Source organism: Mytilus trossulus, chromosome 1, assembly GCF_036588685.1.
Source record: "Mytilus trossulus isolate FHL-02 chromosome 1, PNRI_Mtr1.1.1.hap1, whole genome shotgun sequence".
Taxonomy (NCBI): domain Eukaryota; kingdom Metazoa; phylum Mollusca; class Bivalvia; order Mytilida; family Mytilidae; genus Mytilus; species Mytilus trossulus.
Window position 1 is genome coordinate 56120313 of NC_086373.1, and position 27186 is coordinate 56147498.

The window sequence follows — 27186 nt, forward strand, 5'->3', positions numbered from 1 at the left end:
ATGTATTTACAAACTGAAAGACACTAAATATCTAGTTTGTATTGGCCAAGAAAGCGGTAGGCATGAAAAGAATTAAAACTAAAAACATTTTAACTGTTATTTGGTTCCAAAAGTACTTTATATACATTTGTATCTGTTCTGTCTTTTTTCTCTGCTGCTACATAATCTTCAGAACAACTAAGTCTTTTTTCTCTATCTGACAAAGCAGGACAAAAATGAAACAATTTGTTGGTCTGATGAAAATTCTCCTTTTTGTACATGTTGTATAAAAATCTCATCTCATTAGCAGCCACTTAAGGATCTACCTTGTTACCACTTGCCTTTCAATATTAGATTTTTCAGTCATGTACAGTATATTGCTTTAGTTGTTGAAGTAATGTGACTCTGGATTTATTAACATGGATGCCCATCTCATTTGAAGAACTTTATCTGAATTAAGTGCCTATGAATTATTTGTTGATTCTAAAGATATAGACTTTTTAGGTTGATTTGAATTTATCTTATCTGCATACAATCTATTCACTGTTTCTGATATTTTCATTTTTACATCATTTAACAAAGAATAGACTAGTCTATGTTGCATGATAACATGCTCTCTGCTGCTGCTTTTGTTAAGAATTATCTTATGTGCATCTGTCTTCCTCAATAGTACATGTAGTACAGTTTTCTCGATTTCCATTTTCTGAAATGAAAAAAATATTTAAAAATTAAAGCTGTCACATAAAAACTCACCATTTTTTGTACATTGAAAAAAATCAATTTGATGAGGCCTCTTGTAAACACCTTAAAACTAAAAGTGTATTTAAGTTACATACTATACATACATGAAGATGTTCATATTATCAGGAAATTATGATTCAATATTTATTTTCTAGAGTTTAATGATATTCTGTTGTGTGGTTTTAGAGGAGTTTTATGAAAACCTTGCAGTAGTATATTGAGGCAAATAAGTTCTAAGGGGCATTACTCCTAGAAACTAGAGGCTCTTAAGAGCCTGTGTAGATCACCTTGGTCTATGTGCATATTAAACAAAGGACACAGATGGATTCATGACAAAATAATGTTTTGGTGATGGTGATGTGTTTGTAAACCTTACTTTACTAAATATTCTTGCTACTTAAAATTTTCTCTATCTTTCTCCTTTAGATACAGAGGTAAATATTTTATAAAAATGTACAAAAAAATACCATATTAAAGAAAATTGATAAAAATTAACTATAAAGGGCAATAGCATCTTAAGGGGTCAACTGACCACTTTGGTCATGTTGACTTATATGTAGATCTTACTTTGCTGAACATTATTGCTGTTTACAGTTTATCTCTATCTATAATAATATTCAAGATAATAACAAAAAACAGCAAAATTTCCTTAAAATTACAATTTAGGGGCAGCAACCCAACAAAAGGTTGTTTTCGATTCATCTGAAAATTTTAGGGCAGATAGAGGTTGACCTGATAAAGAATGTATCCCTGTCAGATTTGCTCTAAATGCTTCGGTTTGTGAGTTATAAACCAAAAACTACATTTTACCCCTATGTTCTATTTTTAGCCGTGGTGGCCATCTTGAATGGATGGTCAGGTCACCAGACACATTTTTTAAAACTACATACCCCAAAGATGATTGTGGCCAAGTATGAATTAATTTAGCCCGGTAGTTTCAGAGGAGAAGATTTTTGTAAAAGATAACTAAGATTTACGAAAAATGGTTAAAAATTTACTATAAAGGGCAATAACTCCTAAAGGGGTCAACTGACCATTTTGGTCATATTGACTTATTTGTAAATTTTACTTTGCTGAACATTATTGCTGTTTACAGTTTATCTCTATCTAAAATAATATTCAAGATAAATAACCAAAAACAGCAAAATTTCCTTAAAATTACTAATTCAGTGGCAGCAACCCAACAACAGGTTGTCTGATTCATCTGAAAATAACAGGGCAGATAGATCTTGACCTGATAAACAATTTTACCCTGTCAGATTTGCTCAAAATGCTTTGATTCGTGAGTTATAAGCCAAAACACTGCATTTTACCCCCATGTTCTAATTTTAGCCGTTGCAGCAATCTTGGTTGGATGGTCGGGTCACCAGACACATTTTTAAAACTACATACCCCAAAGTCGATTGTGGATAACTAAGATAACTAAGATTTACGAAAAATGGATAAAAAACTAGATATCCCAGTGACGATTGTGGTCAAGTTTGGATAAATTTGGACTAGTAGTTTCAGAGGAGAAGATTTTTGTAAAAGTTAACAACGCCGGACGCAAAGTGATGGGAAAAGCTCACTTGGCCCTGTGGGCCAGGTGAGCTAAATATGTAGTTGGAATACAAATTACAAAAAAAAAAAACCATACCTAAAAAACTGAAGAATCTGAACTTTGACTCAAATCAGCTTGCTCACTTTTACTTGTGTCTTCTAGGATTAACAATGGACACCTTTAACTGGTATTGTCTGAAATAAATTCAAAATATAAGGAGAAAATAACAATAAAAATAAAATTCCTTACTACATATATTAGTTTAAATGTGTGTAATAACAATGAATAATTGTATTAAAGGGAAACTTCGCAAAAAAAACAAAAATTGATATTATGTCCATTCTGTATAAAAATGCTCAAATTTATAAATATTAAAGTTTTATTCCGCTAGATAAGAGATCAACATCGATTTTAAATTTTGAGTATCAGTTCTCGCCTTCCGCCATTTTGTTATCTTGTCCAAATAAAAGTCACGATATGTCTATAAACCGCAAAGAAACAAAACTACAGTAACCGATGTAGTCTTAATTACGTGTCGATATCTTGTCAATCGTACGGTTGTTTTATCTGACTAACTAACTTGATACGGAAAATGTTCTTATTTTTTTAATAACCATATAGTCTGTTATTTTTAAACTGTTAATATTGGAATTAGTTAAAAAGTCTAAGTTCAAATCATAAATAAGTGTTCCGTGAAAATTGTTTTCGAAAATCTAATTCGTTCATAATTCTTTAAAGTAATATACTTTATTCAAATAAATTAGGATCTTCGCTCCACTGTTCACCCGCATGGCTTAAGGTATTACTCCCAAAGGTATTGTGAGGGGTGTAAGGTGACACGTCCAGGTATTCAAGCGATTTCCTGTCGGGCTTGTAAGTTCATGCATCGTTTCACTTCTGTAGGTATTGATCAGTGTATACACGGCCGATAACTTATAACTTTCCATTTTGAACTATCAGGTGCATGTATAATATACATCTCTGTCTTGCGTGTCCGAAAGTGATATAATATACTATTCATTACTTAACTCATACGCTTGTTTATAAATAAAATTTCTGGTGTAAAGAATATTATTTATAAAAAAAAAAAATGATACAAAAAAAAAAAAAAAATTGAAGATATACAAATACACGTATTTTTTCCAAGGGTTAATTTGGGAAAATCAGAGACATATAATTGTATTATATGTCTCTGGGAAAATGTAATATTTACTCGTTGTCAATAGTAAAGGACATAGTTGGATCATTCCAGAAATGTTGATTAAAAAAATGTGCGCACTTGTCGACGATTCGTTTATACGCCCGGATAGAAAGTTACGGAACTACAGCGCAATTTAAAATATATACATGTATACATTGAACATAAGAAAGAAACATAAATTTTGTGCAAATTGGGGTAAAAGTTTTGTAAATAGACTAGTCCACGTATACCAACAGTATGTAATCATCCAATTCGATAGACTATTGTATACCAAAAGAAGAAGAAGAGGACCAATTTTATTTAAATACAGGTCGATCTATAACTTGCTTTGGTTCATCGAAGTTATGAACATAGTAAAATCACAGATTTATATATCAATTAGATTGTTCTCGAATAAAGAAAGAAATTCGTCATCACCACAATTGTTCCGACATATGCAACTGGACGTACACTAATAATCCCCGAGGGTGTGAATATTTTCTAGGAAAGCTATTGAGTATTAAAGTTTCAAATCATTTTCGGGATTTATTTTCTTTCTTGATATTCAATGACAGCAAATTTAAAGAATAAACTGCTTGTCAGATATTTGTCCGCTTTAGGGGTATTCTTGCCAGTTGAACAGACTTATAATTACATTCAAAAATAGGGAAAGATGACATTAAATTCGTTGTCTTTTGTTTTTAAACATCTTTGGTCAAATAGTTATTAAGTATTATACGTTGTGAGACGAAGACTATTTTAATAAGGACGTCCCCGATTATGATTAAATTTGGTTGACGTTTTTCACACTTGATAAAGAATATCTATTCGTATTTTTTTTATTCCATTCCAAGAAGACCTTAAATTTGCTGTTAATTTTTTAAAACTTTTCAAGTAGAAAAATATTTTTTCTTTTTCGTTCATATTATATTCCGCTTCGGTAGAGTTATCTTCAGTGAGTTCCAGTTATTAATTTATACGTGGCTTTTAAAAAGTCTAAATCTAAGTGTTCTCATTCATTTATTTGCCTAATAAAGACAAATAAAAATACTTTGGTAAAGCTATTTATAATTTCTAAGTTCTCCTTTCTATTAGACATCAATCAAGGACAAAAGGTGTAAATCATTTCAATCGGACATATTATTCAAGTTTCCCGTCTTTAACCGAAAATTGTGTATTTCTTAGTAAATTAACTTATTTGAATTCAAATAAATAATAGCACCAAACATAATTAAATAATTCCACGGCGATCAATTTTTATTTGTCACCAACTTGAATATATATTTTAAATATGGGTATTGAAAGCTCCCTTGTCTTATAATTCACTGATCCGAATAGACAGTCACACCTGGCAAGGTGTGCCCGAGAGGCGTGGTTAAATACCGAAGTGCAAATAACAATTTACCTTTCAACAAGCCATCTACGAGTATTGCCACAGAACCGTGAATACACACATCGTATCAACCAAGTCATAGCAGAGATAGTAAAAGGTCAATAAGAGTACACCAACATATTGTCTTTACAGATTATTGTACTTTACTTTGTTCACCTTATCATTCCGAAAATATATTAATTAAAAATAAATTTATAACTTTTTGTGTTGTCTACAAAAATAATTCGAATATATACGTTTAACATAGAAAATTTATCTCATGAATATGTACAATTGAACGTCTGTGCGTTTTATCTTCTTATTATCGGATGGTGTTTTAGATAAAGCATAAGTCATCGGCGCGCTTACGATTACGTTAAAATATGATTAAAAACCAAGACTTTTAATGATTGTATTTTAAATCCCGGCATGCAAAAACCAGGAGAAAACGTCACGACCTACAGGAAGTAGTTAATATTTTTTCATTAAATATTGAATTTCTCCTTTATTACTGCACATATAGCGATAAAACTTTGTGAATATATATATTATGTCATAATGAACATATTTAAACCATAAGTAAAAAATCGTGAATTTTCCCTTTAATCAAGCTATATCTTTTTCAATTTTCATATTACGGATATTTATTCCTAGGTTTCATGTTGAGGACATTTATTCCTTGAATCATGTTAAGGATATCTATTTCCAGGTTTTATGTGAAGAAAATGTATTTCAATATATCTTGCTTAAGAAATTTATTGCAATGTTTCATGGAAAGGATATTTTTTTCTATGATTTTTATTCAAGATATTTATTCCTAGATTTCATGTTAAAGATGTTTATTTCCATGTTTGATGTCAGGGATATTTATTCTCATGTATCATGCTAGGAATATTTATTTCCATATTTTATGTTAAGAATATTTATTCCTTTGTCTAATATTAAGGATAATTATTTCCTTGTTTTATGTAAAGGATTTATATTCCTATGTTTCATGTTAAGGATATATATATTCCCAAGTGTTATGTTAATAATATTTAATCCCAGATTTCATGTTAAGGATATCTATTTCTATAACTTAAGTTTAGGCCTGTACAATATTAGAATATTTAATCACAATTTTCAATATCAATGACAAAGCTTGTTTGAGTCAGTATGTTTAAGCCTCCTTAATTGACATCAATTCTGGTATCAGATCTTAGTGAGGTCAGATTTATTTCAGTGAAGCAGTGCTAGAATTTTGGGGTAACCCCTTTTTTCTTTAATTGGGAAGTACTGGAACTTTTATTTCATAGTGACTAAGTGTGATCTACTCCTGAATCTTAATTACAGCTCTTTTATGAAAGCATGCAAAGCGAACATTAGATCAACTTGCTATGTTTGTTTGTATTTATGTGTGTACATTTGTATGTTTGCATTTATGTTTGTTAGTAAACAACAGGTATGTAGTCTGTTTCAGTATGTTTACTATATACTGGAATTTGATTGGACAATAAACATTAACTTCATTTCATGTTAACTTCTATTGTCCAATCAAGTCACAGTATATATAAAACAGACTGAACTCTGGCTATATATTGTTTGCAAACATCCAAGCAAATATAGTGAGCAAGTCTATGAAAGTTTTGTTCTGCATGCTTTTATAGAATAGCTGTAACAGTGTTCTGCTATTTACCTTTCTTGCTCTTTTGATTGGACCTGAATCGTCTAAACCTTGATCTATTTCAAAATAGAAAAAAAGAAAATGCATATTTGGACAGTGAAGATCATAATTATAAATTAGTCTGTATTTCTTATTAAAATCCTAAAAAAAAAAATTACCAAACAGTTATCAAAAGTACCAGGATTATAATTTTATACGCCAGACGCGCGTTTCGTCTACATAAGACTCATCAGTGACGCTCAGATCAAAATAGTTAAAAAGCCAAATAAATACTAGTATACATGTATGTGCCTAAAATAAGCATGCACAAGCCACATTTATATCAGAACTTTTTTTCAAACTTTAAATATTTAAAAGACAACATGCATGTACATGTATGCAACTAAGGAGATACACTGTTGTTCAGTTGCATAGATTTAAACAACATTAATTCATTTGCATGTCTTCTTCAGATTTTTTTTTAAAGAAATAAACATACATGCATCAAATGTAAAATCATTACCCTATCTTACTGTATTTAATACAAACCTTATTTACATTCATTTTTTTAATGTTGCATTGCTTTGCTTTGGCAATCTAGTAACATTTGTCTACCATGTCTAGACTACAGTCTCTGCAAATACATGTACCTGGAATTATAAAAGTATCATGTATAAATGTGCTCCATATGTAGACATTTTTTCACATTTGCCTTCTTAAAGAAAGTGACTTAAACCCACTCTGACATAAAGATTCTTTTAGAATTTTAAACTTGTGGCTGTTAGATATTAGATAAAATGTTCTTCCCTGGAACTGTATACAAAGCAAACATACACTTTGAATAAAATAATTTTGGTCATGGAAATACAAATGAAATAGATTAAAAGTCACTGACAAAGTTGGTCATCATTTCCACCTGGTATTAAAACAAGCTTTTTACAACTTTCCTAGATCATGAGCAAGGCCTATACAATTTGAACAAAGAAATCTATTTACCTATCTTCATATTTCAATAATAATAATAATAATAATAATAATATCTCTTTAGAGAGAGGAACTAATTTGGATTACACCAATTTTCAATAAGGCTCTCTTAATACAATAATAATTACATTAAAAATAAACAATTCATCAATAATAATGATAAATAAAAATTAAATACAATTTAAAGTACAATAAACAATTATGATATATAGCATTACAGTACAAATATGATGGTAAAGTTAAAAGTACATAGATTTGTATTTATGTTTAAATTCAGATACTGTATTTGATTTCTTTATTGAATTAGGAAGAGCATTCAACACTTTTGGTCCAGTGTACATGCAAAAAAATGGGACAACCCCCTTATTCCTAAAGGAACACATGTCTTTGCAAAAAATAGAAATTTATAATTTAGTTTAAAATATGCTTACCTGTTTCAAGTTGAAGGAATAATCCATGAAGTGTATTTATAGTTTCCACATTAGACAGTGACAGTCATTTTTTTAGCAGCAGACTGTTCATGTCACAGGTGTTGATAAAAACGGAACTTCACATTAGTTTCCCCCTTTTTTCTTTTTTCATTGTGTCCACGTACATTGAACAATGGCTTGAACATATTTGTGAATTTGATGGAGGTGGCGGGAGCAAATCACATTCTGTACAAACAGCATCCTGTACTTCATGGTCTTCATCACGATTTTAACATGTTTATGTTCTCTCAAGTTTGCTATGACTTTTATGTCCTCTGAACATACATTGTCATAGTAAATGCTTATCATTGTTATGAAACTGACCAGCCATTATGAGGAATGTATACAGATATATTTATATTAGATGTAAAGTGTAAAATATGCTGATTTAAACAAGCAAAACATGTTGCAGACGTCTGTATTCATTTTTCTGTAGATAAACAAATGACTTTTTCTATTTTCAAACTTTGGTGAGTTCTAAAAAGGGAAATAACTCTTGTAGATTTCAGGCAATTTTTGGCATTTTTATCCAATTTTTATAAAAAAAAATCTAATGAGCCCCAAAAATGTTTTTGCAGAAATGAGAAATATAAATCTTTTGGAATAAAAGCTATTTTTTAGTTTTTTCAGGAATGGATGCGTTTTTTCATAAATTAGGAGGAAAATTGGTTCATAATTGCATTAGAATATGCCAAAATTCATACTAATAACCTAGATTAAAAATTTCAATTTGAGTTTAATATCAGAAAAAGTGAAAAAAATGTCCCTGAACAAGTATTTAAAAGAAACTGATATGAAATAAACTTCATCAAACATATTATGCTGTATATAAGTCACTGTAAGGCGAGAATAGCAAAAATCAGCTATTTTCAACATTTAAAGCCCGTTGCCATGGTAACCATACATAATTGAGGGTGGCATGTACAGACTTTTTTTCATATTTTATATAAATGTTTGTTGTCAGAAAGTTTCAACAAAATCGGTGACCATCCGTGCCCAACTTTGGTTGACGGTTACAGAGAATGGGTGTTAAAACCTTTTTTAAGCAATATTTTTTACAGGTTATAACATGTATTTTTGCATTATACAAGTTATAACATGTACAATATTTTTGTACATGTTATAATCTGTACAAAATGGCAACTTGTACACGACATATATATAACATGAATTGATAACGTTAACTTCACTGAGAGTTAATCATCTGTTAAGTTTCTCAATAATAAAGCAATCAAATCAAATGTAAATAAAATGCAATCTAATGTCCATTTCTATAAATATCAAGACAGGGATGTAATAAAGATGTCATTGAGGTAATTAATAATGTCTTCATTTGCTGACAACTGTAACAGGTGCTCATCTCTGACCACTATGATTAAGATAAGCACCATGTATGCAACCGAATACAAAATAATCATACTTGTTTCACTTGCATAAACTTAGGGTATGATTAAGATTTTGTAGAAGTTTTGGCTGTTATCAAAAAGCTACGTGAATGTGCAATAGATAAAAAAATTAAAAAAAAACTGTCCGCAAGAGACAAAATGACACAGAAATGAAAAGTCTACATAGATTATATATTTAAATTTAAACTACGTGAATAATGCCTGCTTGACCATACACTCGTGCAGTTCAACCTACAAAGTTTTATGGTAATGATGTGTGTTTAACCCGCATTCAAACCCAAATTAAGAAATGGCGTGTTGTCCTTTTACCGAATTTATGACAAATGTTCTCCAGAAAAAATACTGCATTTACAATTGGTAAATAAATTCTTGGTTCCTCTCTAAATCAACAAAAGTTGCACACATACGAATCGAAACCAGGTGCTTCGAACATTTACCAATGCATGAAATGACTTGCTTTATGTGTGAAAATAAAACTGAAACTGAGGAACATGTACTAATTGAATGTCCGCTTTATGACGATTTAAGGAACATACTTTATTGATAAAAAACAACGAAACAATAGCATGAATAGGTCTCATGGGAAACGTATCAATCGAAATCAACGAGTTAAACATCGTATAAATTATACACTTGATAATCTCCTATCTATATTTAAAAATAATGGTAGGCACCAATTATTATGTAAACTGGGTCAAATACCTATTAGAAAATTACACGATATTTTCAAAGAGTGTGACACCATCTCATTCTTCAGCCCACTGTATGAATATTCTCGTATAATTACAGCATTTTGCAACCATAGGCTGTTCCCACGTATCGACAAACCTGAAGATCATAAACGCCATTTTTGAAAATTAAATATATTAGCAGTCCTCCGCCGTTTTTGTATGAGTATGACATTATAGGTTGTTTTATATTATCAAAATAAGGAGGTATAAAGTTTTGAACGGTAGAGTAATTAAATATACTAGATAAGTTGATAAAATCAATACCTCTGCTAATCAGCGGAGGACATTTGAGCTCATTGATAGGACATTTGAGCGAAAAAAATAGGACGTTTGAGCGCCAAAGTAGAACCCATTTCAGCGCCAGAATTTTAACCCATTTTAGTGAAAATTAAATTTGTCAAAGACCATTTTAGCGAAATAATTTTAACCCTTTTTAGAAAATAAATAATATATAATAAATTAAAAAATGTTTTATAGACTCAAGACAGCACAATATACAACAATATAAAACATGTCCATTAAAATTCAGCACTAATGTTAAAAGTCAGTTCTAGCATAGAATTGCATTAAGAACTGCTCTTTCTCTATTTCTTTTCTCGATCGTGGTGCACATTTCTCTTTACTTCGTATCTTTATATATGTTGTTGTTTGTTATGGGCTATCGAAAATACAGGTGATCGGATTAATCCGTCGATTAAATGGGCTCTAATGTTGGCGCTCAAATGTCCCCTAGTAGTTTTATTTTTTTCGCTCAAATGTCCTGCGCCCTACAAAAAAAACAGCAGAAGTTTAATTTTTAATTATACGTCGGTTACATCAGACGTGAATATAGATAGTAATACTCCCTCAACTTGAAACTGTGAATCGTCGAAGTTTAGATATGTTCTCTATGGCCATGTTATTACAAGGGACCTCAATATCGTCCAGGACAGAGAGGTTAAAACCTTTTTGAAAAAGGACCAAAATATCGTCCTCCATCTAAAATAGATTGGAAAGAATGTCGTCAAGTCAGATGCTCCTTCCTCATTTTGTAAAAAATGGTGTAAACGGGAAAAATCTGATAAAAAAATCTCTTGATTCTTATTTAAATAAATGTATGAATGTGGTAGATAAGAGAATTTCACATTTTGAAAACAAGTGAAACTGCGAGCTACTGCTCACTGATGATACCCCCGCCGCAAGTGGATAATATTAATAGTGTAAAAATATGCAAGTGTTCGGTAAACAGGAAGTTGTCAAGTTATCAATCTGAAAACGCATCATACGGTATAGCTGACTTATATAAATCTTGAAACCAAATTTCAGAAATCCTTGTATTGTAGTTCCTGAGAAAAATGTGACGAAAATTTTCAACTTGGCTATCATGTGTAAAATCATACAAGTGTTCGGTAAACAGGAAGTTGTCAAGTGATCAATCTGAAATGCATCACACGGTATAGCTGACTTAGATAAACCCTGAAACTAAATTTCAGAAATCCTTGTATTGTAGTTCCTGAGAAAAATGCGACAAAAAATATTCATGGTACAGACGGACTGACAGAAGGACAGACAGAGGTAAAACAGTATACCCCCCCCCCCCTTTTTAAAGCGGGGGTATAATAATTTAGAATTGAATAATAGAGTACATAATACACCTATTTCCAGAATAAGAAATAAACTTCAAATACTGTCAAAGCGGTTTGTGTTTGTACCGGCCGACAAAGCAGCCAACCTTGTGGTATGACGAAAATACTACACGGACGTTCTTAGGAATGTAATTTTAAATTCATCTACATTTAAGTCCATCCGATTCACAGAGAGTCATATAGTAACAAACATATCACAACCGCATCAAAGCTTAAGGCTTCTTCTGAACATTTGAAGGTCCCTACTATGTATTGGCTACCTAAGCTACACAAAAAACATTTAAATATCGTTTCATCTTGGCCTCTAGTAAGTGTTCTACAACTAATCTGTCAGTGCTCTAGTTCATTAACGACCATTAAAGAGCTTATCATAAACTATTGTAATAAAATATATGAACATAGTGGTATAAACCATTTTTGGAGTGTAAAAAATTCTTTGGATGTTTTAGATAAATTTTGATGGTCCTTTTGATTCTGTTTATAGCTTTGATTTCTCTACTCTTTACACTACACTTCCACACTATCTTATTAAACAAAAGTTTTCCTATTTAATTAAATGGTCGTTTGGTAAAGCTAAATGTAGATATATTTGCTGCAACTCATTTAAAGCATGAGAAAGTTAAATATGCTAGATATACTTACTGGAGGTGTGATGAGATGATTGAGGCTGTTAATTTTCTCCTTGATAATATTTACGTACGTTTCGGCAACTAAATTTATTGACAGGTTGTAGGTATCCCCATGGGCACTAATTGTGCTCCTTTAATAGCAGACTTGTTTTTGTACTGTTACGAGTCACAGTTTATGACTAAACTCAGTAAAGACCCGTCGAAATTGCATTTAATTGATAAATTCAACAACACTTACCGTTATCTTGATGATATTTTTTCGTTAAATAATCAAGAATTTTCTCAATATACTGCTGAATTTTACCCCAAGGAACTTACTTTAAATAAATCAAATGTATTCGGTAATAACTGTCCTTTCCTGGATTTAGATATTTCGGTTTAAAACGGGAAACTACACACTAAAATTTACGACAAAAGAAAAGATTTTTCGTTCCCTATTGTTAATTTTCCATTTTTAGATGGTGATGTTCCTTTGGCACCATCTTACGGTGTTTACATTTCACAACTTGATCGCTATGCCCGTGTCTGTTGTGACGTTTTTAATTTTAACGAACGCAACCTATGTATTACTGGTAAAATACATTATTGAACCAGGGATATCGTTACCACAAATTACTTAAAACCTTTACTAAATTTTTCCATAGATATAAAAATTTGGTTTTGAAGTTTGGTTGTTCCTGTAGAAAACTTATTTCAAACGGGATAGCACATCCTCATTTTAACGGAAATGTTGTTAACCGTGCCCGGAAATTTAGAAATGATCCATGTAAACTTGTTGCTCCTTTAAATAAACTTATTCTAAAAGGTTACCTATTCAACACTGTAATACGATCATTGAATATTTTTGTTATTGGTATAAATATTGATTTTGTTATCAGTAGATTAAAAGCTAACTAAATATTACTAGTATGTTATATACATATACACTTTCATAGATCTACAATCTGTCGATACCTGTAACTTGGCATTGCACAAGGTCATGGTCTTCTCTGGCTGTTTATGCCGTCTTTACACTAAATCCATTGTATGTTGGATGTGTACGGATTGAGTGTTTAGTCTAAGATGCATGATTTTTTATTAGTTGTTAGTGGCTTTGAACTAGCTGTCAGATAACTGCGAGTACTCTCAGATCTGTTCATTGTGTCTTTTTTTGTCGGGATGTATAAGTACCCGGCCACGTCCACTTGTATTTTTTGTCTATCTGATGAGTAAAGCCTTTTTCAACTGATTTTTATAGTTCGTTCTTATGTTGTACTCTTATACCACTGTCCCAGGTAAGGGGAGGGTTGGGATCCCGCTAACATGTTAAACCCCCGCCACATTATTTATGTATGTGCCTGTCCCAAGTCAGGAGCCTGTAATTCAGTGGTTGTCGTTTATTTATGTGTTACATATTTGTTTTCGTTCTTTTTTTTTTACTAAAATAAGGCCGTTAGTTTTCTCGTTTGAATTGTTTGTCTATCTTGTCTATCTATCTATCTATCTTGTCTATCTGTCTTGTCTGTCTATCTATCTATCTTGTCTATCTACCTATCTTGTCTATCTATCTATCTTGTCTATCTGTCTTGTCTGTCTATCTATCTATCTTGTCTATCTATATATCTTGTCTGTCTGTCTTGTCTGTCTGTCTGTCTATCTGTCTATCTGTCTTGTCTGTCCATCCATCTATCTTGTCTATCTGTTTTGTCTGTCTATCTGTTTTGTCTCTCTATCTGTCTTGTCTGTCTATCTATATATCTTGTCTATCTATCTTGTCTATCTATCTTGTCTATATGTCTTGTCTGTCTATCAATCTGTCTTGTCTGTCTATCTATCTGTCTTGTATGTCTATCTGTCCATCTTGTCTGTCTACCTGTCTTGTCTGTCTATATATCCATCTTGTCTGTCTATCTGTCTTGTCTGTCTATCTGTCTTGTCTTTCTATCTGTCTTGTCTGTCTATCTGTCTTGTCTGTCTTGTCTGTCTATCTTTCTTGTCTGTCTAACTGTCTTGTCTGTCTGTCTGTCTGTCTGTCTGTCTGTCTGTCTGTCTGTCCATTCGTTCGTCCGTCCGTCCGTCCGTCCATCCATTCATGCAATCATCCATCAAGGGGTCATATCAGCAGGTAATGTCATAAGTAAAGAAAGGATCAATAGAGACACTTTCTATGGTGTCTTTATCGAGGGTCTTATCAAAAGGTGATGTTTTAAGTAAATAAAGGATCAATAGAGACACTTTCTATGGTGTCTTTATCGAGGGGTCATTTCAGCAGGTAATGTCATAAGTAAAGAAATGAGCAATAGAAACACTTTCTATGGTGTCTATATCGAGGGTCATATCAGCAGGTGATGTTATAAGTAATGAAAGGATCAATAGAGACACTTTATATGGTGTCTATATCGAGGGGTCATATCAGCAGGTAATGTCATAAGTAAAGAAAGGACCAATAGAGACACTTTCTATGGTGTCTATATCGAGGGGTCATATCAGCAGGAAATGTCATAAGTAAAGAAAGGATCAATAGAGACACTTTCTATGGTGTTTTTATCGAGGGTCGTATCAGCAGGCGATGTTATCAGTTTAGAAAGGATCAATAGGGACACTTTCTATGGTGTCTATATCGAGGGGTCATATCAGCAGGTGATGTTATAAGTAAATAGAAAAAAGAAGATGTGGTATGATTACCAATGAGACAACTATCCACAAAAGACCAAAATGACACAAACATTAACAATTATAGGTCACCGTACGGCCTTCAACAATGAGCAAAGCCCATACCGCATATAGTCAGCTGTAAGACAATGTAAAACAATTCAAGCGAGAAAACTGACGGCCTTATTTATGTTAAAAAAATGAACGAAAAACAAATACAAAAACAAACGACAACCACTGAATAACAGGCTCCTGACTTGGGACAGGCACATACATAAATAATGTGGCGGATTTAAACATGTTAGTGGGATCCCAACCCTCCCCATAACCTGCGACAGTGGTATAACAGTACAACATAAGAAGGAACTATAAAAAATCAGTTGAAAAAGGCTTAACTCATCAGATAGACAAAACATAAAAGTGGACGTGGCCGGGTAAGAAAGGATCAATAGAGACACTTTCTATTCAGCCTATAGGGAGGGGTCATACATGTGTATCAGCAGGTGATGTCATAAGTGAAGAAAGGATCAATAGAGACACTTTCTATGGTGTCTATAGGAAGGGGTCATATCAGCAGGTGATGTCATAAGTGAAGAAAGGATCAATACAGACAGTTTCTATGGTGTCTATAGGAAGGGGTCATATCAGCAGGTGATGTTAAAAGTAAAGAAAGGATCAACACAGACACTTTTTATGGTGTTTAGATCGAGGGGTCATATCAGCAGGTGATGTCATAAGTAAAGAAAGGATCAATAGAGACACTTTCTATGGTTCCTATAGGGAGGGGTCATATCAGCGGGTGATGTTATAAGTGAAGAAAGGATCAATACAGACACTTTCTATGGTGTCTATATCGAGGGGTCATATCAGCAGGTGATGTTATAAGTAAAGAAAGGATCAATAGAGACACTTTCTAAGCTGTATATATCGAGGGTCATATCAGCAGGTAATGTCATAAGTAAAGACAGGATCAATAGAGACACTTTTTATGGTGTCTATATCTAGGGTCATATGAGCAGGTGATGTTATAAGTAAAGAAATGATCAATAGAGACACTTTCTATGGTGCCTATAGGGAGGGGTCATATCAGCAGGTGATTTTATGAGTGAAGAAAGGATCAATAGATACACTTTCTATGGTGTCTATAGGAAGGGGTCATATCAGCAGGTGATGTTATAAGTAAAGAAAGGATCAATAGAGACACTTTCTATGGTGTCTATATCGAGGGGTCATATCAGCAGGAAATGTCATAAGTAAAGAAAGGATTAATAGAGACACTTTATATGGTGTTTTTATCGAGGGTCGTATCAGCAGGCGATGTTATCAGTAAAGAAAGGATCAATAGAGACACTTTCTATGGTGTCTATATCGAGGGGTCATATCAGAAGGTGATGTTATAAGTAAAGACAGGATCAATATCGACACTTTTTATGGTGTATATATCTAGGGTCATATGAGCAGGTGATGTTATAAGTAAAGAAATGATCAATAGAGACACTTTCTATGGTGCCAATAGGGAGGGGTCATATCAGCAGGTGATTTTATGAGTGAAGAAAGGATCAATAGAAACACTTTCTATTGTGTCTATAGGAAGGGGTCATATCAGCAGGTGATGTGATAAGTAAAGAAAGGATCAATAGAGACACTTTCTATGGTGCCTATAGGGAGGGGTCATATCAGCAGGTGATTTTATAAGTAAAGAAAGGATCAATAGAGACACTTTCTATGGTTCCTATAGGGAGGGGTCATATCAGCGGGTGATGTTATCAGTAAAGAAAGGATCAATAGAGACACTTTCTATGGTGTCTATATCGAGGGGTCATATCAGAAGGTGATGTTATAAGTAAAGACAGGATCAATAGAGACACTTTCTAAGCTGTATATATCGAGGGTCATATCAGCAGGTAATGTCATAAGTAAATAAAGGATCAATAGAGACACTTTCTATGGTGCCTATAGGGAGGGGTCATATCAGCAGGTGATTTTATAAGTAAAAAAAGGATCAATAGATACACTTTTTATGGTGTCTATAGGAAGGGGTCATATCAGCAGGGGATATTATAAGTCAAGAAAGGATCAATAGAGACACTTTCTATGGTGCCTATAGGGAGGGGTCATATCAGCAGGTGATTTTATTAGTAAAGAAAGGATCAACAGAGACACTTTCTATGGTTCCTATAGGGAGGGGTCATATCAGCAGGTGATGTTATAAGTGAAGAAAGGATCGATAGAGACACTTTCTATGGTGTCTATATCGAGGGGTCATATCAGCAGGAAATGTCATAAGTAAAGAAAGGATCAATAGAGACACTTTATATGGTGTTTTTATCGAGGGTCGTATCAGCAGGCGATGTTATCAGTAAAGAAAGGATCAATAGAGACACTTTCTATGGTGTCTATATCGAGGGGTCATATCAGAAGGTGATGTTATAAGTAAAGACAGGATCAATAGAGACACTTTTTATGGTGTATATATCTAGGGTCATATGAGCAGGTGATGTTATAAGTAAAGAAATGATCAATAGAGACACTTTCTATGGTGCCAATAGGGAGGGGTCATATCAGCAGGTGATTTTATGAGTGAAGAAAGGATCAATAGAAACACTTTGTATGGTGTCTATAGGAAGGGGTCATATCAGCAGGGGATATTATAAGTCAAGAAAGGATCAATAGAGACACTTTCTATGGCGCCTATAGGGAGGGGTCATATCAGCAGGTGATTTTATTAGTAAAGAAAGGATCAATAGAGACACTTTCTATGGTTCCTATAGGGAGGGGTCATATCAGCAGGTGATGTTATAAGTTAAGAAAGGATCAATAGAGACACTTTCTATGGTGTCTATATCGAGGGGTCATATCAGCAGGTGATGTTATAAGTAAAGAACGGATCAATAGAGACACTTTCAATGGTGCCTATAGGGAGGGGTCATATCAGCAGGTGATTTTATAAGTAAAGAAAGGATCAATAGAGACACTTTCTATGGTTCCTATAGGGAGGGGTCATATCAGCAGGTGATGTTATAAGTGAAGAAAGGATCAATAGAGACACTTTCTATGGTGTCTATATCGAGGGGTCATATCAGCAGGTGATGTTATAAGTAAAGAAAGGATCAATAGATACACTTTCTATGGTGTCTATAGGAAGGGGTCATATCAGCAGGTGATGTTATAAGTAAAGAAAGGATCAATAGAGACACTTTCTAAGCTGTATATATCGAGGGTCATATCAGCAGGTAATGTCATAAGAAAGAAAGGATCAATAGAGACACTTTCTATGGTGCCTATAGGGAGGGGTCATATCAGCAGGTGATTTTATAAGTAAAAAAAGGATCAATAGAGACACTTTCTATGGTTCCTATAGGGAGGGGTCATATCAGCAGGTGATGTTATCAGTGAAGAAAGGATCAATAGAGACACTTTCTATGGTGTCTATATCGAGGGGTCATATCAGCAGGTGATGTTATAAGTAAAGAAAGGATCAATAGATTCACTTTCTATGGTGTCTATAGGAAGGGGTCATATCAGCAGGTGATGTTATAAGTAAAGAAAGGATCAATAGATTCACTTTCTATGGTGTCTATAGGAAGGGGTCATATCAGCCGATGATGTTATAAGTAAAGAAAGGGCCGAAAGAAAACTTTATATATATTTATATATATATGGTTCATCTTTCACAAAAAAAACCGAAAGAATTGAGTATAATTTTACAAAATATTCATCATGTCTCGTGCAAAACATATTTAACCACATCTACATCATGGTGTCATCTTTTATCCCAATTTAATAGTGTTACTTGGGTATAATGTTAAAGTGTTAGAGTCTACTTAAATGTAGCGGTATCCTTAAGCTTACTAATGGAAAAAAGCTAGGAAAGCATTTTGTAAGATTAAGAAAACAATTGGATTGGATAATCCTTGTAAACTTTTAGAAAAATTATTTGATTCATAAGTAAGTCCGATATTGCTATATTGTAGTGAGATTTGTGGTGTTTTTGTATTCGGGAGACAATTCCATTTTGGAAAAAATCCACATGAAATCATAAAAGATATTCTGGGTGTTCATTGCAAAGCAAGTAATGCTGCTTTATTGTAGAGCCGAACTTTGCAGGCTATCGTTGTGGTAAAAATAATAATCTCATTTTATATATTAAAGTTTTTTTAACAAATGTTTAGGTATGAAAACACACTTGTATCTAAAATTTTCTGGCAACTGAAAACAAGAGGCTCTCAAGAGCCTGAATCGTTCACCTTATTTTTTTTGGTTAAATCTCTCATCAATGATTATTTTGGCTTTTCAATTTATTTAAATGTTCTTTGAATTGTCCTATTTTCTTCAACAGCAAAAGAAAATCATTTTCTCCTATGTTCTATTTTAGCCATCGGAGCCATGTTTCTTGACATACAAGGAAATACAATATAAAATTTATACTAGATACTCTGAAACTCATTTAGCCTAATTTTGGCTGAAATTGATACAGTAGTTTCAAAGGAGAAGATTTTTTAAAGTAAGTCAACATGATGAACAAATTGTGAAAAAAAGTCTTTAAAGGGCAATAACTCCTTAAGGGGTCAATTGACAATTTTGGTCAAATTGACTTATTTGTAGATCTTACTTTGCTTAACATTTTTGCAATTAACAGTTTATCTGTATCTATAATAATATTCAAGATAATAACAAACATCTGCAAAATTTCTTTAAAATCATCAATTCAGGGGCATTATACCTGAAAAACCAGTTACCCAATTCGGCTGAAAATTTCAGGACAGGTAGACCTTGACCTAATAAATACTTTAACTTCTTGTCTTATTTGCTCTAAATACTGGAGTTTTTGAGATATAAACCAAAAACTGCATTTTACCCTGTGATCTATTTTTAGTCATGACGGCCATGTATTCTGACGAAATAGAAAATAAAACACAAACTTTATTTTATACACCCTACTGATCATTCAGTTGAAGTTTGGTTGATTTTGGTTGAGTAGTTTTAGAGGAGAAGATTTTTTAAAGTTAGCAAATATGATGAACAAATTGTGAAAAATTGTCATTAAAGGACAATAACCCCTTAAATTGACAATTTTGGTCATATTAACTTATTTGTAGATCTTACTTTGCTGATCATTTTTGCTATTTACAGTTTATCTTTATCTATAATAATATTAAAGATAATGACAAAAAACTGCAAAATTTCCTTAAAATTACCAATTAAGTGGCAACAACCCAACAATGGGTTGTTTGATTCATCTGAAAATTTCAGGGCTGGTAGATCTTGACCTAATGAACATTTTTACCCCTGTCAGATTTGCTCTAAATGCTTTCGTTTTTGAGATATAAGCCAAAAACTGCATTTGACCCCTATGTTCCATTTTTAGCAATGGCGACCATGTTTGTTGATAGATCAAAACTTCGGATACAATCTATAAACTAGATACCATAAGGAACATTCAGTTAAAGTTTGGAAGTATTTGGCCTTGTAGTTTCAGAGGAGAAGATTTTTGAGATAGTTTACGACGACAACGACGACGACGACGACAGACGACGTACAACGGACGACGACGGACGCCAAGTGATGGCATAAGCTCATTTGGTCCTTCGGGCCAGGTGAGCTTAAAAGAACTCAATGCATGCACAAAGAAATTTATTCTATTTTAAACAATCTAGGATTTTCAAACCTAGCTGGGGGGAGGTTGTCTATTAAACGTTACAATGTTCACCAAGTACTTTAAAGGAAGAAGTGATTTGTTGGAGAAAGTTCTTGCTCGTCTTTATCTATATATAAATGATGTACATTTTACAGTACACAGAACATTGAGGGATTGATTGAACGAAGCTTAAGAACACAGAACAGGAATATTTTCTTATATATACAAAGCAAATATTACCAAAAAAATATGAAGCTGAAAGTTTACTTGTCTGATATTTGAATATGATATATATATATATAAATATATAATGTTAAATGTTTAAAGATTTTTGCTCACATTGTTTTGAAATATATCAAAATATTAACTTTATAAATGAATAATAAATCTTTTGAGAAGACATATTTTCATTTCCTCTTGTTTTGAATATTAATCTTTTGTACATGACTTTTGTATATTGCAATGGGATTTTAGAAAAGTCAATTACAATACCAGCTGTTAGCTATAGCTAATGTACTTGTCTGTTTCTTACCTCCCCAAATAAATGACCAAAGGTGCTATTGTCACCATTTGGCATTTGCTGTTATTCCAATATAAAAAAGAAGATGTGGTATGATTGCCAATGAGACAACTATCCACAAAAGACCAAAATGACACAAACATGTGACTAACGGAAACTTCGTAACATGAGGCATCCATATACAAAGAATGAAGCATCCAGGTCTCCCACCTTCTAAAATATAAAGCTTTTAAGAAGTGAGCTTACACCGCAGCCACCCCTGTAGCCGCCGGATCACTATCCCTATGTCGAGCTTTCTGCGACAAAAGTCGCAGGCTCGACAAAAAATGAATGAAAAACAAATATATATGTAACACATAAACAAACGACAACCACTGATTTACAGGCTCCTGACTTGGGACAGGCACATACATAAATAATGTGGCGGGGTTAAACATGTTAGCGGGTTCCCAACCCTCCCCTAACCTGGGACAGTGGTATAACAGTACAACATAAGAACGAACTATAAAAATCAGTTGAAAAGGGTTAACTCATCAGATAGACATAAATACAAGTAGACGTGGTTGGGTACTTATACATCCAGACACAAATAGACACAATGAATAGATCTGAGAGTACTTGCAGTTATATGACAGCTTGTTCAAAGCCACTAACAACTAATAAAAAATCAAGTCTATATGAAAGAAAGGAGATGTGGGTTGTAATGTATAAGTCAATGAAACAGAAAACAAACAACACAAGCACATCAATTATGAAACAACAAAGCCAATTGAGAAAGGCAATGGTTTGAATAGATTAGTGGTACATGTATTTGGTTTAATACAAAAAAATGTGGCTCCCTTTTAACAATGTTTAAATTCCCAACACCATTAATACTGATAACTCATCAGTTTTACAAGGTATCAAGAACATGAAGAAGGTATGTAGAAAAGAAAACGAGATAATCCTAACAACTGAAGTATACACTAGGGAGACAGCAACTCAACAACACAAATATATCAGTCAGTACACTTACAGTACACATCCAACATCCAATGAATCTAGTGTACAGACGTCTTAAACAGTCAGGGAAAAACACAAGCTTGTGCAATGCTAAAATATAGGTATCGACATTGTTTTGAAGTTTCAGATCATAAACAATAAGTAATGTTTTTTTAGCTTTCTGTGTTAAATATTAAGCTACATTGTAATCTGACCCAAACAGCATGAATAAACTTCTGTCTAAACATCAAAATTCACCTCATGTTTTGTGCATATTTAGAGCGTAATGTCTTTGTAACATGTGGATGAATAAAAATGTAGATCAGACTATCGAGTTGATTTATTTCTTTTTATTGTAGACTGGAAAGTCAAGAACTATTTTTCGTTATGACAAGGAAGGGAGGGGAGATAACGACGAAAAGTAGTTTTCGACATTCCGTCAGGCCAGATGAACAACAATTTACACTCGAAAAAATGAATACAGTTGAAAAAATGATCTATCAAATTTAAAAGTTCACGGGAAAATGGTCCCAGTCTCGTGTAATTTCCATTACGTTTTAGAACGTTTTCATTTCACCCAGTGGTCGTTTCTAATCGCTTTCATTTACCAAGAATGTGTTTTTAGTCGTTCAAAAAAACGGAACTACACTACTGGCTTATACAGATAGTGCAAAGATTTAATAAGTAGTGGATTCTTTTACACCGGATCGTGTAACCTAACAATGGTAAAAAAGACGACTGTATACAAACAGAACATTTAAAATGGGAACCCAATTATCTCTTCGCTATCACATCAAATTCCCGATTTCGACATCTGTCAGTGTGGTTAAGCCAATCAAACCCACACGTCATCACGTGATCAAAAACCCTTTATAAACAGCGTTGGAATCCAACGTTCACAGAGTCTCCATAAACTATCGAGATGGAATCAACACAAACCATTACTGAGGGTAAAGAGGTTCGAATGACGATTGATATATACTTGTTCTTATATGCTAGAAAAGTGGTAGAAGAAGTCAGACTTTTAACCAGAAAACATTGTTTTGGATGTAGAAACAATCATCCCAGTCAGAGAAATCATTCCTGTCTCATGATGTCCGAGTTAGAACAACTGAATATATACTTCGACGATGCCTTGGAAAATGTTGATTGCGAAGAACTCTTAGAATTGTGGAAAAGGGACACTAAACTTACAGACATACCATTGGAATTGAAAAATACATTTATAAACCTTTTACAAAACTGTGAATGGCGAGAAAATAATCTACCAGACAAAGATGGATTCTATGAAATGACAAAGAAAATAATCCAACTTGGTGACCGCTTTACAAATTAACATTGCTAATTATTTATGGATTAATAATAATATATAGATGATGTTTCTGGGTACTAGTATTTTGTTCGATTTGTAACTAATGTTAATAAATATTTAGTGTCTAATTTGCTTTCATTGCTTTTTATTATACACAATATACATTTATTGTTGACAAAAAAAAGTCTTTGCATGGTGTTATGTGGTTTTAATCGAACTTCGGTACTCATTCGAGTCACGGAGAAACTTCGACTGAAGCGATTCAAAAAGATCATCAACATCTTGGGCAGAAAGTCGTCGACGAGAAAAGAAAGAATTCAAGCTCTGCAAAAGGGAACAGAAGCCGTCGTTCGTCTTCTCGACGTCGTAGAAAGATGGAAAAAATGATCATGATACCTTACAACCGATACCAAACACTCTTAGCCGACCAGAAAAATTCGCAGAAAGGGGGGGGAGGAACCAAGAAGAAGACACCGAAACTAGGACCTCCCGGAACAACGGTCAATCACCACGTGGATTCCAAGAACAATAAAACATGGATTGTACTTTGAACACGTTTTCTTTTGTATCTATGTCTGTATCAAGTTGATGTCTGTGTCAAGTGTTCAATAAGAATTCATGTAGATTAAACGATCGTGTACGTTGTTTATCATAGAACATCAAGAGGTATTTTTCTACTTGTCGAGGTTACGGTACTTTGTGACGTTGAAAAACACCTTTCGAAGTTTCATGCACCCAAGTCCTTCCTTTAATAAGACGTCACATGTTACAGCATGACATATATTTATTCAAATGTACACATCATTTACAGACACAAAAACATTAGACAATTACAATTCGATATCATTTTTAAAGATATTCCAAGAATACATTTATAAAAACAATACATTATGTTTACACATCAAATGTCATACCTTTTCAATTTCGATACGTAAAAATTCATTCATTTTGAAAAATGGATGTGGAAAAATAAAACTACATTGAAAAATAATCACTGTCCTATGTTATTTCCATTGTGTTTTCGAACGTTTTCATTTCATTAACTCATCAGTTTTTGATTCCTTTAAATGTCATCACCATAGAATTTGCGTCGATTAAAATCGAACTATGGACCTATTTCGAGACTCCATTTTTCCTATAGGAAATGTATGGGAACCAACACAAAAAGTAAAAAACAAGACATAGGTTTACACATCAAATGTCATACCTTTTCAATTTCGATACGTTAAAATTCATTCATTTTGAAAAATGGATGTGGAAAAATAAAACTACATTGAAAAATAATCACTGTCCTATGTTATTTCCATTGCGTTTTCGAACGTTTTCATTTTATTAACTCATCATTTTTTGATTCCTTTAAATGTCATCACCATAGAATTTGCGTCGTTTAAAATCGAACTATGGACCTATTTCGAGACTCCATTTTTCCTATAGGAAATGTATGGGAACCAACACAAAAAGTAAAAAACAAGACATAGGTTTACACATCAAATGTCATACCTTTTCAATTTCGACACGTTAAAATTCATACATTTTGAAAAATGGATGTGGAAAAATAAAACTACATTGGAAAATAATCACTGTCCTATGTTATTTCCATTGCGTTTTCGATCGTTTTCATTTCATTAACTCATCAGTTTTTGATTCCTTTAAATGTCATCACCATAGAATTTGCGTCGTTTAAAATCGAGCTATGGATCTTTTTCGAGACTCCATTTTTACAATAGGAAATGTATGGGAACCAACACAAAAAGTAAAAAAACAAGTCAAATGTCATTCAGAGTCACTTTCAAAGTTAGTTTTCAAAAGATGAATCAGATAACGTTCGTTATCGTCTAGGTCGACCTCCATGTTAGTTTCGTCGACTTCCATCGGTGTTTCGGACTCGTCGGTTTTCAAACCCAAAACAAACGAACGTGAATTAATGTATGCTAGTTCCGTCTTGATACATGTCCTATAAATGAATTCGTGATCATGTATCGTGTTCTCAGAAAATTTATATAAGTTAAACGCATGTACATTATGTATTGATAGATCATAATTCTTTTCAAATAAATCTACTTTTGTTGATTTTTTTTTTGTTCTCAACAAGTACGGAATAATGTCACTAACATTGTAGATCTACCTAAACAGATTTGTAGGAAAACAACCGATAACCACCGAACATTACTAATTTAAATCTAAGGTCTCATCTCAAGACATTTTATTTACTACAACCAAACAGTTATTAAAAGTACTATTTCAATACGTCTATCTTGTTATATTTAAAGCAGAAAGATATCTAGTATTATTTGTCTGTTATAGAATAAACTTTGAGAAAGTCCCGGCATTGTCACCCACGAACATAAAATACGGAACACCCTATATCATTCATAAACAGAAAAGGATGAAATTCTAGATGTGTGGAATTACGTATTTCATACATAGAAATAATAAGAGTACTTCATATATTATGCAAATTTTGGAAGTATGGATACTTAGAATACGGCTTAAATTAAATAAACATTATATTTTAGTGGCCACATACATACATGTATACTTCATTCTATAGGGGTTTCGTGCTGTGTTCCTCAAATGAAAAGATTTTCATCTGAAAAAGTTTTAATTTCATTTTGCCTTTGTGGAAAAAAACAACATAGATTATATTTTTCCGGAGACAATTTGAAGTGTATTTGATGATAATCGACAAAATATATAAATGTTTTCTTTGCTGATTCATATATATGATTTCTGTATTTCGTCTTTTTTTCATCGTGTGAGATATTTGATAATTTTATTTCAATTTCATTTTAGTTATTCAGATTAATCCATAATAATTAATTTTGACATCGTGTATATTTAAAAGGAACTTCGGACATCTAAAATTTCAGCAAATACTACTGGACGTATTATTTCGAGGATTTATCTCAATTTATTTATTTGGTATGTATTTTACACAGTTTATCGATGATAAATAGTGAATAGAAATTACGTGCTAATCAGTGATATTAATTAAGTCTAATTAATCTAGATGAAGTGCGTTTCTACATGTATCAATAAACGAACATCTGGATTTCGTGTCAGAGTGATGACCTCCATCTGTTTAAAGAGAGAGAAATTCCCTTTCTCGTTGGGATTAACTTTCCGTCTTTCAGCTCCCATTCTCGCACATCAATTCTGATTTGGTCTTTCCATTCTTTGGCCTGTACAAATCTGTTATTATTTAACTCTATGTTACAACGTGCGTTCTCCATCTCGGTCAATTGACGAATGATGAAGTGGTGAAGAAAAACTATCAATTTATATTCTCATTTCATAGTGACCAACATTGACACGTTGTATCAAATAAGTTCATCGGGTGAGGCTGAAAAGTTAGTGTTACCTCCTCGAACAACATTTGCCTGGTCATATAATTAAATTTGGATTCAGATCGACAATGACTTTGTCGTCGTCGTGTGGAAGTATAGGTTTTCACAGATCGTTATGATCAAATAAGTTTATGTGTAATCGAAACGAAAGTTCATGACTTCTGTTGATTGACAGGGAGGGAGGGGCATGACCATATTTATCCGTGCCAGCGTGCCTACCTTTTTTCATAGACAGTGTAATCGAAACGAAAGGTTATGACTTATGTTGATTGACAGGGAGGGAGGGGCATGACCATATTTGTCCCGTGCCGGCGTGCCTACCTTTTTTCATAGGCCTAAAACTGATCACTCCCTACTACTGATGTGAATGTCGTCAGGGTTTGATTTTTATTCTTTTGGGAGATGCCAGCGGGAGTTTAACTTTTGTCATTTTTAGGGTATAAGGGGTTAAATGTTAA

At 33.0% G+C, this 27186-nt stretch overlaps 1 long non-coding RNA gene across 1 annotated transcript; it reads right to left on the reverse strand.

The window, feature by feature from the left end:
* On the reverse strand, nucleotides 1-8091 carry LOC134708869 (uncharacterized). The gene is made up of 5 exons (XR_010105895.1): nucleotides 7870-8091; nucleotides 7004-7104; nucleotides 6488-6531; nucleotides 2357-2454; nucleotides 1-682 (listed from the first exon to the last, which is right to left on the reverse strand). It is a non-coding gene; the product is annotated as an uncharacterized LOC134708869 (long non-coding RNA).
* Nucleotides 8092-27186: the final 19095 nt, after the last annotated feature.